The sequence below is a fragment of the Sinocyclocheilus anshuiensis genome, unplaced genomic scaffold (genome assembly GCF_001515605.1).
Source record: "Sinocyclocheilus anshuiensis isolate Anshui unplaced genomic scaffold, SAMN03320099.WGS_v1.1 scaffold811, whole genome shotgun sequence".
NCBI lineage: Eukaryota > Metazoa > Chordata > Actinopteri > Cypriniformes > Cyprinidae > Sinocyclocheilus > Sinocyclocheilus anshuiensis.
This window is the reverse complement of record NW_015549607.1, coordinates 360,499-378,635: the sequence shown is the minus strand read 5'-3', so window position 1 is coordinate 378,635 and position 18,137 is coordinate 360,499. Positions and strand designations below refer to the sequence as shown.

General features: G+C 37.6%; 1 protein-coding gene across 1 annotated transcript in view; it reads left to right on the top strand.

Annotated features, from left to right (window-relative positions):
* Positions 1 to 18,137, top strand: part of LOC107659060 (neurexin-3b-like) — a 314,862-nt gene that overhangs the window by 25,098 nt on the left and 271,627 nt on the right. The window lies entirely within an intron of this gene.

Sequence of the window (18,137 nt, the reverse complement as noted above, 5' to 3'; positions counted from 1 at the left end):
GTACTGAACCTGGTCTTCCCCTTTAGAAGCTGCCAAAGACATGTCATCACCCCCATTGTCTGAACCACAGAACCTGACCAAACTGCGGACTGTGGAGAGATAGATGATGTGGTGAGGATGTGGACCAGTTGAGGATGCAGGATTGAGAGAGTGAGAGGCACACAGGACCTGAACCAACTTAAGCTTATCACTATGAACCTCCTTCTTGGCTCTGTGGCTCTACTGCTTCTTCCTACATGCTTCCTGAGAACACATCGAAGCCATGGGTGGGAGAGCACATGGAGTTGGCTCGTCACTCAGCATAAGTGCAACCCTGGAGCTTAGCATCCTGAAACTCATGACCTTATAGTAAGGGCAGTCTGTCTCATTAAGAGCAGCCTCTGCATAAGTGTAGGCCAGGCGCATGACATGGCTTTCAGGCCCATCGGATGACTGGAGAGAACATTTTAGAAATACTGGAACACAAAAGGGAAGCGACAGGGTCATTGTGTAGTTTGTTTCGCAATTCTTGGAGAAAGGTGTTTCCCCATAATGTTAGCTGTGGTGTAGATGTGGTGTACATATTAAACATTTACTTGTAAAAAAAAACAACAAATATTTGCTTTTTTAGAAAGGGACTCATCAATATGCCAAGAAGTCGCAAAGTCTTTATACACATGGGAAATTATATAAAGGCCTATTTGCTTAACGGTTCTCTAGCATGTGTGCACTATATCAATAGGCAAGCCTAAGAGGAGGGGCTGAACTGTTGAGCATGCAAATGCACTTACGCTGGCTCAGATATTATGCAGATGAGATGCTAATGAAGGCACTGGGCAACAGTGTGCTGCTGCTCAGGGAAGATAATCAAACGCTGATCAGCACACAGCAGAACTCTCATTGGACCCCAATCACCACCTGTGCAGCTCTACAATGTTACATGCCATAACCTTTAGCACACGTGAACAATTCGGGACAAAGGACACATGTTTATGTATGAGAAGCAGAATTTGTTTGTTTCATTGATATGATGTGTTTGGAGATATTGGACAGAAAGTTGGATGCTTATCCTGCCCCTGCCTCGCTAAAATATAATTTTGCTATCTACCTTCTTTTTCTGTGTTTGAATATGCCTACTTCCCTACTATGCAGTGTAAAAAGAAAAAAAACAGAGACTGTAAAATTTGCAAATGACATAGTACTTCTTAAGTACAAATCTGATGGGCACTTACTATACCATGTGGTCACAGGAGAGTTCTCAAGTAAAACCCCAATTACTAAAAAGTTGGGACATTTTGTAAAATGTTGTGGAATCTGTAATTTGTTAATTCCCTTTAACTTTTAAGATTTCCAATGTTTTCACTGACCAGCTTAAATGTATGTTAAAAATATAAACAAATGTTAATGGCTGCAACACACTCCAAAAAAGTTGGGACAGTTTAACACTCTGTCACATCAACTGTCCTTTTGATTCCAATGTTTAATTGTTTGAGAATCGAGGATACTAATTGATAAAGTTTTGCATGCAACATTTTTGACTTCTGCTGCTTATCAGTCTGTAGTTGTTATTGTCTGAATGTCCTTTTCATGATGGGCCATACATTTTTCTTTTGTGCCCAATCATTATATCCTCAGTCCCAATTTTTATTAAGTACATCAGCATGACTTAAAGAGTAATGTTATTTTTATGCAACAGTTGTTTAAAAAATATCAAGTAGCTGATATTTCAGACATAATTTGGCTCGCTCTTTTGTTTATGTTTGCTCCGCCAGCAATAGTTATTAGCCATAGTTATTTTACAGTGCAGTGCAGGGTCACACAGGGATTCCTGTGTCAAGATCCTTTTTCTTCCCCTTGTTATTTGTGTATGTTTGAACATCTCACGCCTGCGTTATTGTCCTGTTCTCCTCAGAGGATCAGAGAAACCTGATCATAGCAGCATTGGAGCCTGTCGCTGGAACACACCAAACTGTTCCTCCTTGTGGGAGTCCTGACAGAAATGCAAAGCTTCATAATTAGTTTTTGAATGAGAGCGGCAGTGGTGTGGAAATGTGCTGAGTTAATCATCCTGTCTTATTCTGCACAATAAAGTGTAGTTTTACTCTGAGTAAGCTAGAGGGAAGGTTTCTTTGTCCTCTTGTGCTGAAGGTCATTGCAGAGTGAAGCAAATGTGAATTTTGATGTTTGTGAGGATAACAGCAGTTGCTTATATGCTGCATTTACATTTAAGTGGTCAAAACAGTTCACCAGCAGAGTGCAAAGAATTACAGGAAATTGTGCACTACAATTTCAAGGAGTGTGTTCCAAATGGCATAAATAATGCAGAACAATCTTGGCATCCGTGGTATCATTTTTTTATTGTTATTTTAGTGAAAAAGGTGTTAATCTGTTATTTTTCTTAAAAACAAACAAACAAAAAAAAAAACAGAGAGAGAGAGAAATGGACTCCAAAAATGGGCCCATTCACTGTACCTTTCCCCTGCTCTTTAATGTATTTTTTTTTCATCAGGGTGAAGATTTAAGGGATTATAATCATAATACACTGTATATAATTGTTTACTGGTACACTGTTGGACTACTGATTTATAATTTTTCAGTTTTATAAACTTTTATATATATTTTTTTAAATATTACACTTTTTTATTAAAAAATTATGTTGTTATATTAAATAATATTTTAAGAATACTTAAATGTTGTATATATTACATTCTATTACATACAAAAAAAAACATTAAAATCAAAATTCCTTAATGATGTCAGTCAAATTAGGTAGCCTATAACGTCTATATATTTATAAGTGTGACAGCTCCTTTGGCTTCAAAATATGATGTCAGAATGCATCCCAGATGACCATTATTTTCAACTCGTACACCCTTCAACCCTTTGGAAATCCTTTGGAGGGAATATTGAATGAAAACTCACGTTTCCATGTTCATGTATCTTTTCAAGATTGACCTGTATTTAATTTACTTGAGAGAAATTTCTTCAGGAATATGCTTTTTCATCATAGCCATGTGGTGTGTGTGTGTGTCTGTGAACATCTACTCTTACCCCTAATCAATATTTTGCTCAAGCGTGACGTTGCTTCCATGGCAACTCCAGGCGTAGCGGCCCTGGGGCCATGACTAGGAAGTGGCATTTCAGCAGAGCCTTCAACTCACAGACAGAAACTTTACACAGCTTACGGTACTGTACATTTATCACTCTGTGTGTGTGCCTGTGTGTGTATTGCTGTGTCTGTGTGTGCTTGTATGACTCTGATTTCACAGATCAGCAGTGAAATCCAGGCACTCCCAATGCTGTGGCCTTCATGTGTAATTGGCACACTTTATCATGGCTGCAAGTCAGGAGGCATCAGCATCATATTAGTCCTCCTCCCCTTGCTGGAGTTATGATGTTCATTAGCAAACCCCAGGCACCGCATAAATCCAATACTGTGTTTATCCACTGTAACACATTTTTAATAACAACCAGTGCCACAATTTTGATTCGTAAGAATCAAATTCTCACGACAAATCAGTGCAAATACTGTGCTTCCTGACATTGCTATATCTATCTCTGTATCGTATTACCAAATAAAATGCTAACCTGACTGCTAATTGTAAAAACACTTAATTATTGTGTTTGTTTTTATGTCTTAAAGGTGCTACAAACAATTTCAGTAATTTTACTGACTGTTCCGTCATTTTGCTAAATACCCTTTCAGCAAAGCTAAACATATCGAGTGAAAAACAGTTCACCCCACAAGGCTTCTGGATTGTATTCAATTTTATTTTGAATGCAAGAACAAGTTGTGTAAATGGCTGCTAAGTCACTATTTTGTACTTATAACACTGGCAGCAAACATGCAATCTACTGTGGCGATGAAAGGATGGATCTGTGGAAATGTCGGAGAACATGTGTTTTGGCTACAGGAGAATGAGGCAGAGAGTGCTACGTCAGGAGCTCAAGGACGTCGCCTCTCTGGCAACTGCTGTTTAAGGTTATCAAAGGGGGTCGTGACTCAGCGGCTCCTAAGGAATCATTTCCATCTGAATCGTTCTTAGCCAAGCATGCTGCAGAGAGCAAATGGGTAGTTGACATGAAATTTCAAGCATTTTCAGCCATGTATTCCTGTGTGATGTGCTAAAATTCAACTAAAACTAGTCTATTTTAAATCCAATTAATTAATTATCATGGTTATTTACGACTATGATTTTCCCATTTAACAGATCATTGAAAATGATGTCATCATTTACTTACCCTCATGTCATTCCAAACCTGTAATTGGAACACAAATTTTAAATATTCCTTCATCATCTTGTTCATCCATTTAAAGTCCATGTCAAAATTTACAAAAGTAATCCAAAAGAATCAAGTGGTTTAATTAAAGAAGAGACACAACGCTTTTATGCATAAACATTGATCAACACACATTAATGTGGTAAACAGAAGCTCAAATGTGCCTGCTTGATGTGTGAGAACAAACCTCACTGGTTCTTGAGCGTCAAGCAGGAACATTTGAGAACCAGTGAGGATTGTACTCATGTATTAAGGCTTTTTAGTCCATTTGATTTATCAATTGGATTATTAATACATTATTAGGCTAAATCTTAACATATGACCAATTAGTGGCCAAACAGTTGACTAGTTAATACATATATGTATTATTTTAAAACCGATGGTTGATGGAAATGTTCACAGACATGTTGTGTGTCAACTACCCAAATGCAGTCCTCTGCTAGAGGAGTGAGGGGACTTGCAATATATTTCATTAATGTAAAATAAATTCATAGTCTCCTCACTCCTCTAGCAGAGGGCTGCTACATCAGATAAAACCACTTGCCAGTATGTCAGCCAGGGTGTTTTGTTTTCTAGCACAGTTTTCTGAACATTTATTTTATAGCTAAGTCTAAAAATATGTTGTGACATTTAAGTTGTGTTAAGGCCAGTTCAGATGTTGTTGGTCGGTGCTTGTTTTCAATCATGTTTACTTGGCGTTTGTTGGGTCCTGATATTAAGTGACGTATTGTAACCTGGTGACTGTTGGCTTTGGTCTGCATCAGGTGGTGCAATGTGAATAAGCCTTAAAATGTTTTTGTTACAAAGGCATATTAGTTTGTCAGCTCCTGGTATGCTACGATATACACAGAAATAATTCAGTAGTGTTCTTGTCTGTTCTTACTTTAAGAGAAGTTTCAGAGATCCTGTGATGTTGAGCTCACAGGCTAGACCCAGGCTTTTGAGCTACAGCCAAGCCTGAAGGCTTTTTAGCTGGATGTCAGACTTTATGATACTCTATTCTTATGACAAAGCAACACTGTATTGCTGTCATTTTACAGCAGTATTTCATATTAATTTCATACTTGTATTTCAGTAGTGTAACTACGGATAAACTGACATTTGGACAGATACCAATAATCGATGGATAGATAATTAATTTATTGTAGATAATGGATATGATGATGCTCAGTATTAAAAATATGTACTATTGGGAATTGACATCACTTTAGTAGTATAACATGGGATGCACTTATATATTAAAGATACTGTAACAAATTGTCACGGTTTGCTACTGTGAGGAGCACGGAGCAAGGAGACACAGAGTTGAATTCAAACTTATTGACTGTAATAATATCCAGGGAAACACACGTAGCAAGGGTTGACATCAACAATTCCAGACAAGGGAGAGCAGAACGGGCTCAAACTCAAATAGGGCAGATAACGAGGGGCAGACAGGTGATGTGGATAACTTAATGACAAGGAACACCTGGAACAAATTGGAAACAATTAGGACAGGACCGGGAAGGGCCAAATAAGGGTATGGAAACACAGGGAAAACAAAAACAAAACCGATCATAAACGTGACACAGATACTACTGTAATTATACATTATTTTATTTTTTTTCACGCATCGATATGTGGCTTGCTTGCTTTTACGTAATGGCTTTTAACACATATGATGACCAAAGCTAAAGAATTATTTCAACCAAGAATTTCTGACATTCTGACAATTGACTCACTATCATGTTGTTCTGAATGACTTTATTTCTTCTGTGGATACATGTAGATACCAATGATTTGAAATGGAATAAAACATCTTTATTAGCTTTTTTAGCTTCTGGGCATAATCAGAACAATACTGTTAAAGAAAATTGTGGGTTGTACAATATATTGTACTATAGTTTAGTACTATCAAGGCCATAGGTTTGATTTTAACATTGGCAGGGAAATACAACCTCACCCCTACAATATTTAAATTTATGATATATGACAATTTCACGTCATCTAAAGCTTTTATGTATAGATATGGTAACCACCACACTCATAACATAGAAAGAGACTTTATATTTTAATGGCGACTCAGTCTATCAAAGTGACTCACAAATTTAATTTTGTGGATATTTCAGCCAACAGTTTGTTTCATACATTCAATTCAACAACATAACGTTAAAGAGGATAAAGTTTATCATTCAACTGAACTGTGCACATATGTTCATACTTACCTTATATTCTTATATGTTTTTAATTGTTTGATCAAATTTATTGCAAAGGACAATTTAATAGTCACTGGATATTGGTCACTAGCATCCCTGCTACATTCTATACCCCTGTGTACAATAAAAGAAAATGTACTTTAAGTTTACACTTATTACAAGGAATCCTTTTGTACCGCCCCTTGTTGGATTTGAATCTACAATCTTTCAGTTACTACCTCATCTTTAATCACAGTGACCCCAAAACTGTTCAAAAGTAAGCTAACTTGTGCAGTACTGCCCTCTTTCCAGTGACCTACAGTGGTTATTTTGGCAGTTTACATATATTAATCAAATACTTGAAGTCTACAGTTGTATGTTTGACATGACTTTGTTGTTTGACTGTTTCATTTTATTTTCTCTGTGTTTAAATTGCTGTTGGGAATGTTTGCCAAGAGCTATACTGTGATGTTCTGTCTGACATGATTATTTTATATTAGGCTTTGAAATGCTTATGAGGCCGTTCTGTACCTTGTACCTCACACGCTGAATTTGAGAGAAAAAAACAAATCCATGTAAACAGTGTAATTTCAGCACAAGCTCCTAATAATCTTGGAGACCCTGAACCCCTAGTAGCTCAAAAACATATATTTGAAGCCCTCGGTTAGCAAAAGTGTTCACTCTCCAGGGATCTGTATTTTCGGCTTGTGTTTGTGCATGTTGGTGAATTTTTATTCACCTTTGTATGAATGTGTTTCATTGAGTGTGCATGAGTTTCTGTTTGTGTGCATTTACATAAAATTTTCATATAATACAGTATATACTGCTGACATACTGACTGATGTAAACCAACACTACAGCAGGAGAAACACAATACCAACGGTTAGAGAATGAATGGACTTAGAAGCGTAACATGACTGTTGTTTAGTCCTGCACATTTGTAATCATGATAGCTTTATAGCCATGCCAGGGTCATTACATACAAACTGTGCAGTTTATTTTCTTCTCTTTTTTTCTAGAATTGTGATATTAATAAATATTGCATGATGTAATGAGCTGACATTTGCTTGACTTCTGTCACACTGTGCTCCACGTAGTGGGAAATCCTAAGAGAAAGAAGCACCAGGGCTGTGTTTCCCGAAAACTTCTTAACGCTACGTCGTTCGTAAGTTATACCTTAAGTTGTACCTTTACGTTAATACGTGTTTCTTAGTTAAGTATACCTTCTGTAAGTCATTTGTTCGTAATAGGGATGCACCGATACCGATACTGGTATCGGTATCGGGCCCGATACTGAGCTCCTGTACTCGTACTCGTACTCGTTAAAATGCCCCGATACCAAACGCCGATACCACACAGCATGTGATAAGCGCCATATTCAGACAAAGAAACACCGACAACAGAACAACAGACAGCAGAAAGGAGTTAAGGATGTCTACTATGAAGTATATGTATGCAATGAATACAATGTGCGTGAGCTGATAAACAAAGCTCGCTGAGTGGATTGAGCGCGCGGCGGCGCAGATGCGCGAGCTTGTCGAGTGAATATAATTTTCTCACAGACATCACTGGAAAGTGTGTAGTTCGGTCAGATATGTCAAAAACAAGTAAGTAAAACAATGCACAAGTTACTTAACGGGAGGGAGGGAGAGAGAGAGAGAGAGAGAGAGTGCGCGCGCGCACTTCTGTTGTGTGATTTTGATGTTCACTCACTTAGGCACACGCATAATTTGGATTAAAACTAAATATAAGGTTGGTCTGGACCACTCTTAGCTATACCTTATCACTTTTGACAGTTCGCATTTCTTTACGTCTCATTCTATACGAATATAATAGTTGTGCAAAATCAAAGATGATGCCGTCCGTACAGCCATATAGTGTATATGTGCACTAAAACTTTAGAATTTGTTATTATTTTTTATTTATTTTTTTTTTATTATTACTGCCGGCACGGCAGCAAATTCGGCAGCTTTTAGATCTTGACTTGTTGGTCCGATTTTGTCGAGACAAATTCAGCTGCTGGCGGCTCTTTCTCTCTTTTTCTCCACAATAGTACTAGCTGTTGATTATATGTTTCTCCTGTTGCGTTTTTATTGAGTAGGTCATCCAATAACAGAAATTAGTGATTTAGACCAATATGTTATGCGGCTGCTAGGCAGTCAACCCTGGTTGTGGAGTAAATTAAGACACTATGGAAAATATATTATGAGAATATAAATAACCCTTTCAAAGGCAGCGAAGGCATACTGCCAGTTAGTGATACTCATGATAGGTTTGAGCATGAGGTTGCGGGTTCATGCACTCATTTCGAAATTATATAAAATATATCCATATTATGGATTTAGTTTGCAATTTTGATTATTTTTATAAGATCCCATGAGTCCTGATAAATACAATTTGAACTGAAGTGCTTCTTGTTGGAAAGCACTCTTACCAGAATAGTTTTCTGTTGTACTTGTGTAGGCCTATGTTTTTTTTTGTTTTTGTTTTGTCTTTTGTTAGAAGATGTTAAATTATTAAGCAGTGTCTCATGTTTTTCCCTTGTATTTTATGTGATCACTGGGAGGTGCTCTGGGAATATAATTTTATTTTTTGGTTTTCTTCCCTGACATGATGTATGTTGCAAAGCGAAAGTAAAAGTTTCAGGCAAGTTCTTTGTGTTCTAACAGGAAAAGGTTCCATGTCTTTATTTAAAATAAACACTTCTTTTATAAAGAACACTGCTTTCTCACATAATGCAGTGAAGCGGCCTGTGCATAGAATGAATAATCGATTCTCGAGCCATGGATATCAACCAATTCAGCACCACCGCCATGGACAGCACCTGGTAACGTCGCACGTAAAAAGGTATGTCTTAAGCAGCCTCCTAAGGTATAGTTCGGGGAACACACCTAGGAAAGGTATACCCCTAGTTAAGGTGTACCTTTAGAGTCTTCGTAGCGCGCTAAGAGACACCGTTATCGGGAAACGCAGCCCAGGTCTTGCCCTCGGGTTAAGAGACCTAAAATAATTTGAGTTGGTTTAATGGCAGAATGAGGCCATGGTAGTGGAGCCATACCCTACTGAACCCAGTGTGGAAGACGAGTACAATCAGCCCCCCCAAAAAAAGATCTGAACAGATGGAATCCTTCAGCAGAATATTATATATTCCAGTGGGACTGTTTTGGAGGTGACACACAGATAAATGACTCCATTAGTATGTTTGGTAGAGGTAATAGCTGTGACCTTTTAGGATCACCTTATCATATTTTTTTTTTTAAAAAGGAGCCCGCTGTAATGACTTTGATACCTGTGACCTTCATCTCACCATGAGCTCACGCCATTCTATGTGATGCGGCTTGGTAGATCTGCTGTTCGCAGCAGGGTTTCCTGTTAAGCATGTGTTCATAATGTGTGTTGCATGGTCAACCGACATGATTTCTTGTTTGACTGTGTGTTGTGTGTAGCAGAATACTGCATGTGGAGAGTTGCACTAATCTTGCACTACTTGTGTTCGTCTGTAATTGAGTCATTCTTTTTGAGTGCTCGTGTCTCACTCCGGCAGACAGCCGACTGAAGGTGACCCTGTGCTAATGGTGGCCAGACATGCCAGCGTCTGCTTCCTCCAACAATGCGTCATTGCAAATTGTCAGAAGCAAGCTTAAATGAAAAGAGTACGTGTTCTTTTTTTCCCCAAAATAAAAAAGTGCATTTTTGCCATGTGGATTTGCCAGTGGAATTTTGCAGAAAATGTTCACAACAACATGCATATGTAATATAGGTAATATAATTAACTATTTTAACATTATTCAAAATACATAGTGACTGCTGGAATACACTTTTTGTGTCATAGAAAACACAGTTTGAATGTTCTTATTTATTTTCAAGATCTTAGTTATCCATAGTCACTTTCATTATGGCTATCAAAGACACGCAAAAATTATATTCAAACTCAATCAATTTTAATAATGTAAAAACATATAAGATCATTATTGAACTGTCAATCGCAATATCGCATCAACAGAAACCATTCCAAAAATAGAATCCCTTTTTGCTTGTTGTGTATCACCCTAAAAGTTGTTTAGGATGTGATTATTATAGTGATGTTCATTTCAGAATTGCTTGTCACTAAATATCAGTTAACTGTCATTTTTACATGAATCAGATGGTCAGTGTCACATCCTCAATGTTGGCATTGTCATTCAACCTCTTTATGGCAGCTACTGTATGTAGTATTTATGAATTTTACAGTTCCTGTACTGTGATTCCATATCCACCACCAGTGTGCAGCTGTTTTTTTTTTAAGACCACAAAGAGTCAGGACCTTAGTTTAACCCTTTATCTGAAGCATGGTAAAAACATTTTTACAGTATAGTGTCCCCTTCACTATACTGGGGCACTAGGACCCAAACAGACAACAGGGTGAGCATCCCTTGCTGGCCTCTCCAGCACCTCTTCTAGCAGCAACCTAGATTAACCAAGAGGTCTCCCATCCAGGTACTGGCCAAACTCAACCCTGCTTAGCGTCAGTGGGAGACCAGGCGAAAGCTGCAGAGTGATAGCTGCATCCATTAAGAATGACAGTAGGAGCAGTAGATCATTGGCCTACGTGGTTGTTCTAAATAATACTAGATAGTAGTCCTCCCAAAAATTACAATTACGTCATCATTTACTCCCCCTTATCGGACATAAAAACAAGATATTTTGAAAAATTATGGAAGCAGATTAGACTCAATAATAATTCACGCAAAAGACACGATGCACACATGCATATCCCAATTCACATGCATGATGAACCCAATTCACGTGCACGAAAAAATATATATATTCACAAAAAACAATTCACGTGCACAAAATAAGAATATATATTCATAAAATATGTTTCACAAATGCAAAACAATTCACAGATGTACAACTGTGTACAAAAAATGTAAATGTTTAAAATTCATGAGTTCATCATGGACTGTGAATGTGTGAATAGCCTTGGATTTGTGTATATATATATATTCACAAAAACCAATTCACATGCACAAAATAAGAATATACATTTATAAAATAGGTTTCACAAATGCAAAACACAATTCACAGATGTACAACTGTATACAAACATTTTGAATATTTAAAATTCACGAGTTCATCATGGACTGTGAATTTGTGAATCTCCTTGGATTTGTGTGTGTATTTATGAGACTTTCCTGGCAGTGAACTCCTCCCACGCGGGACACTCATACTCTTTAGCCAATCAGATTTGAGCCAGTCGATCGACCAATCATAACCCGCTGTGGGCGTACCTGAATGTGCAATTCTGAAATAAATAGTATTTGCAGCATAAATTTGTAACTAAAATGAAATGTACATGGTTTCTAATGTGTGCATGTTATTACATACATCATCATCAGCTGAATGCGTGTCATTGCAAGACTTTATACAAAAGACAAGCTCTGCTGTGACAGCTCTTTCATGTCCTCAATAAGCAAAAACACAAGAGACTGCTTGAAAAATATAAAAAAACTATATTTTCATAATCTTCTATTTATTTACATGTCTCATCAGTCAAAACCTTATTTTATGAATCTAATATCTTAATGTGGTATGGTATCCACGTGAATAATGATTATTTATTAAATAAACATATGAATCGATCAATATTAAATCATAACACACTCTGGACTAAACAGCAGCCGCTGGCTTACACTGGTCACGTTAACGAGTGTATCTAAAGGACCGATTTTACTTCCAAGTTTTAAGTAAGCATGCAAAGATAAAACAATACACCTTTACAAGGCTAGTTAACTGAAATGAAACGATCAACTGCACAAACCTCTGCCGTGACTTGAACCGTGGTCTCACGCTGATGACGTAACATCCAAATAGGCACGTCCACAGCGGGTTATGATTGGTCGATCGACAGGCTCAAATCTGATTGGCTAAAGAGTACGAGTGTCCGCGTGGGAGGTGCTCATTGCCAGGAACGTCTCAAAAATACACACACAAATCCAAGGCGATTCACACATTCACAGTCCATGATGAACTTGTGAATTTTAAACATTCAAAATTTTTGGTCACAGTTGTACAATCTGTGAATTGTGTTTTGCATTTGTGAAATGTATTTTATGAATATTTATTCTGATTTTGTGCATGTGAATTGGTTTTTGTGAATATATATATATTTTTTGTGCACGTGAATTGGGTTTCATGCATGTGAATTGGGATGCGCATATGTGCATAATGTCTTTTCCGTGAATTATTATTGAGTCTAATCTGCTTCCATAAGAAATGTCTGTGTTTTGTTTTGTTTTGTTGTCCATACAATGGAAGTCAATAACCAAAATTGAAGTTAACAACATTAATTTAAATATCTTCGTTTGTGTTCCACAGAAGAAAAAAAGTCATACAGTTTTGAAGGGGAGCTGATGATAACAGAGTTAAAATGTTCGTGTGAATTACTTTTATAAGTAGCTTAACCAGCAAGAAAGCAAAATTTTTTTTCACCAACTAGACCACCAGTATAAACTAGTTTGGGCCAGCAGGGAAATTCATAGTGGCCTAAACTGCTCTTTTCCATGTTGTACATGTTGTTCCAAATATAGTGAGTTCACTGTGCATGGGGCAGTTTCCAGTAGAATGTTCAGGAAACATGGGTTCAGGCTCTTTTATATGAATAATGAGGTGTTACGTTTTTGTGGTTGGAGTGTTGCCAGTAATCTTGTTCATTCCCACTAGGGTTATACGGGTCAGTGTTAGACCTGCTTTGGGCTAGCGCTGACATCACTGTGCTTTCCATAGGGAGAACTAGATCTACTGCATAAGATATCTCAACACAGATGCAGCTCTCTCTTGCTGTCTCCCCTCACCCCCAATCCATATTCCTCTCAATATGGATTGCTTGTCAAACATGTTTCAGTTCCTTTTGTGCGGTTTTTTTTGTTGTTTTTTTTGCTCGTGCTCCATGATCTTTACAGCACACTCCAGGAGTGAGAATGCTAGGATCAATTGTGTAATATGTAAGGTGGTCTGACTGTGACCTCTGGCCTCTCTGTCACTTAGGCAGTCATGCAATTGTTGAATGACTCATGCCGACCACCTCCTCACCTCCCGTCACACCTCCCTGTCACTCTGACAGAATTCTCTATAGGTCTGTTGGATGGCTAGGTTGTGGATTTTCTTGTGTCAGTCTCAGACAACACACCAGCAGATTGTCAGATGCATATTGCACACAAAATTGTAACTTTCTTAAAAAAAAAAAACAGAAAGATCCAATCTGATTGGCAGGCTTTATGCAATTTTCATGAGTCAGAGTGAGATATTAATTATATTTAGTCTGTTTTTGGCCAGAATCTGCAACATGGTCTTTCTTATTCTTTCTTAAGTCTGTTCAAGACTATGGTTCTTTTACCCCTAACAAAAGGGTTATAATGTGCATAAGGTTGAACAGCCACATTATCCAAGACTACAGCCTCAAATTGGCACACGCTAATGCCTAATTAATGACAATACACATTTGCAACATTGGGCAGATGATAAGTGAACAATAGATTCACATTTATACATTTTCTGCTTGATGATCTCTGCTGGTGTCGGCAAAGCACATGAATGATTTTGTCACTTTTCAAACATTTCATTCTATCTGGTGACATTATTCGTCCTATCTGGTGACATTAAGAAGCTACTCGCTAACTTTTTCCTTTTTTTTTTCGTCTGGCTTATGGCTGATTTGGCTCATTAAAAAGAGAGAGTGGGAATTAATTCATGTCATTAAATGAAGCATGCTGAACCCTCCACGAGCTGTGAAGTGAAGTGTAGAAGAGGAGAGCGTGGGATGGAAAAAATAAAGAAAATGATGAGTAGATCATTATTTCCATAATTATTATCATTATTATTAGTATGATCTCGGCTATGACATTTCTGGCTGAAACTATGTTTTAATGTTACAAAATCACTATATTATATAAAAAAGGATAGAGTACTGTATTTTTGGAACTCTACACTGAAACAAAGGTTTCTCACTGTGTAGGTGTGTAAAGCTTAGAAGTTGGTCGCACTTTAAAGGTCATTTATCTTTCTTTTCTCTGAACAGCTCTCTCTCATACTCTTACAGCCAAACTAGACGAGACACAGCATGTTTTATTTGACAACTAATTTGTCTATCCACAATGGAAGCAAAACAGCGTGACATAGCACAATTACAGCCAATCAGAACTGTTATGTGGAGTGAAATTTTGGATGAGTCAAATTTCACTGTAGGTGGAGCTACTAAGTGCGATGCAGAAACAAATGTTCTTTCGCTCATTACATAAACAGAAATGCTAATGGAGAGCTTTCTCCAGGTATTTTGTATTTTCTTGCTACTGATATTATAGCCCACGTTCCATAAGCCCCACCGTACATTATTTCCCACAAACTTTACCTATTTAATTTTGAAATACGTCACATTATTGAAGTTGCATTTTATGTTTAAATGGAAAGCTCATGATGCACTGAATAGGCAAGATTGTGTGCCAAAGCAAAGATTTCTAAGAAAACAACTAAGCAAGAAAGAAAGAGAAAGCACTCTGACTTATGCCTGAGGGCAAAGTTACTCAAGAACATCCCCGGCAATTCAGCTGACCTGCTTTCTCACCGTGCTTTTTCCTCCTTACCCGGAGTGGCATTTCATTTAGGCTCATAATTCTTCTTTTCTTTTTTGGCCTTGTCCAGGAAGAACTGGGTTTCGCATCCCCCTCCCCCTCTCACTATCTCATCTGCTTCTCTACTAGCTCCTTCCCATTCCCTGAGCATTAAACCTCTCAGGAAAATTCCACTAAGAATGAATTGCACCTGCTGATAGCATCATTTATTTGCGCACAGTGTTATAGCACCCAATTCATTAAATTATGCAAACCAGGTAATGGTACAGAAATGCCGCGAAGCCTGTGTGCAAAAATTCTCCATCTTACAAACTGATTCTAATTATTTTAGCTCCTTTTCCACTAGGGCTGCACGATTAATCGGAATTAAATCGCAAAGGCGATAAATCGCGATTAGGCAGAAGCTGCGATTGTCATGCGTATCTTTCAGTGAAGCACGGTTCTATGATCAGCAGTAAATCTCCATCCGAAGGCCAGAGGGCGCTCTCGCGCTGAAACTCCAAATAGCTCCTCGCAGAAGAAACCCAGGAAATGCCTATAGCGGTTAATAAACAGAAGATTTAACTGCTTTCATTAATTCAACATGACTAATAAACACACGACTACGACAATATATGATTTATCCGAGTTCGTCTTATTCAAATTTTTATTATAATAAAGTATATAATAATGCAATGCTAATCGACATAGCCTTTATCGCTGCTTAGAATACTATGAAATATGTTGCGTGCCATATTCTGTGTAAGAAGCCACATCATCTCACAGAAGGATTTATTTCAAACACTCGACTGAAGTTATGAAGTGAGTTTGGAGTAAAAACATGTTATTAAATGTGGTATTTTCACGTGCTTTCAGGTGGAGCAGCATTTACTACACAGAGCCGTAGTTCACTGTTCCATCTTTACCAACATAGTTCAACAATTCGGTGTTTCCCGAAACCATGCTTTCTGATGCTTTTGGGCGTAACAAGCAAGCTAACACAGTACAATCTATACCTTCCATTCCGTGTAAACATTTATCCTATATACATATATATTTATATCCATATATTTTAGCGTGTCCTCAACAAGTGCTGTTCCACAATTCCACGTCACAATTCCAATTCCATTTTTTAGAGGTTTTCCATAGAGTGGTAGTCTGTAGAGGATGCAGCAGGCTATAGGAATCTAACTTACCTTAGTGGGGCTGTACAGCATCACACATTGATCCACATTCTCTAAAATAATGAGTGAAGTACTTATCTACTGGATATATAACAAGTCATAAGGCATGAATTATTGCTGCTATGATCAATTAGGTAAAATTCTATTACCACAAGTTTTCGCAACCAGTAATAGTATAATGTTAGCTGTGCAAAGCAAATATTACAACATTTTGTCAGCGAGGCACAATTTATAATAAGCCTTGTTTGCATTGAAAAGAGGAGTGTTTGTGCCTTAATACTAAAGAAATACTGCAGGCAAAGTAGTTTGTCTCTCTCTTTCCCTCTGTTTTCTTCATTTACCCCTTGCTACTTCCTCCATCTGTCTTTCCCTGTCACTCTGTCCCCTTTTTCATTTTTCTCTGACTGATCGGTCAGCTTGCATTCTGTATACTCACAGGGCTCTACAGTGACTTGTTAGATTTTGCAGTTGGCTGTTGATGGCCATTTAAGAAATGCAAAGCTTTAAATAAATACGGAGACATTGTACACCTGAGATGTGTTAGAATAACGAAAAAGGTTGTTATCTCCTTTCAGCCACTTCTGGCTTTGATTAATCACTGTGTTTACCCTCGTCTGTCCTCTCCATCTTCACCAAGATGCACCACAGCCCGTTTCCCTCGCCTCTGCATGATTCATCCCTTATCTGGGAGAAAGGAAAAGAAAGCATGTGGAATTGTGTGATTTCCTTGCTTCTAAAAGGCTTGGTCTCTTTAGAAGCAGAATCAAGTTTTGTTAGTTTCTAGTGGTCATTTAAAAATCATTAACAAGGTTTTTTTTTTTTTTTGCAGAAACAGTATGCAACATGATACAATACTGAGCTCTCCATCTGTCTGTGTTAGTACAAGATTGTGAGATAAGAGTTTTAAAAATTGTGCTGAGAACCAGCAAACATTTGATATGATGACACTGGCTCGTGAGATGAATAATGATGGAAATTGCTACATTTTTGAATGGGTCTTACATATTTTAAGAATTTATTTTAACATCCAAAGTTATCTAACTTACTCAAGACAGCATCTTTAGGTTATCATAGATTAATGTGCTGTAACAGAAGGTACCATATTGAAATTCATAACAAATTCCTAACAATCAATTTACAATTATAATATATTTCAAATAAAATTATTTCACTTCAGACAGAAAGTAGCTTAAGTAGCTGTGCAGGTGGACAAAAATAGGAGCCGAGTGCCTGTTGATGCAAACCTTGTATCACAACATGCTGCATCAGGCACTAATTTAGGCAGCTTCATTGATCACAATTTAGCTGGTTTAGTGTGATCTAGTTTTTTTTGTGTGTGATTCTATTCAGGCTGAAAACTTTGCACAGTGAGGACATTACCAGTTTCTGGTTTGAAATCAGGCTCAAATCGTCTGGCCCAAAACTGCATTTTCTTCAGGAGAAATGCATATAATGGGGCAAGATTGGCCACTGGCTCTGGCACTAGTACCGACCCAGTGGAAAAGGCTTATGTAGGCGTGCTAAAAAGACATTAATTACTAACAGAAGCCGCATTTTAAACTTCTTTATACATGTTTACAGTAATGCATCCAGTGGTCAGGATCATGGCACCATAAATACAAATTTTAAATCACACGTCAGCTGTTTTAAAAGTGTTTAGGGCATGAAGTTGGTCTAATCACTAATGTGTCAACTAGCTCAAAAGCTGGTTACTTTTGTTTGGTACCAGCGTGAGGATTTCTGGGATGGACTTTTAGGGGACATGGCATAACTAACTTACATAGAGTATAGATTATATATGGCTGAGAAGTTATTCCATTTCTAGCAGAAGACACCTCAAGAAGACAATGTAGACTATTTGATTTTGCTGGCAAATAAGTGCTTTATTAATAATAAAATGCTTCACTTTTTTGCTTTTAAAACTTCTGGGATGC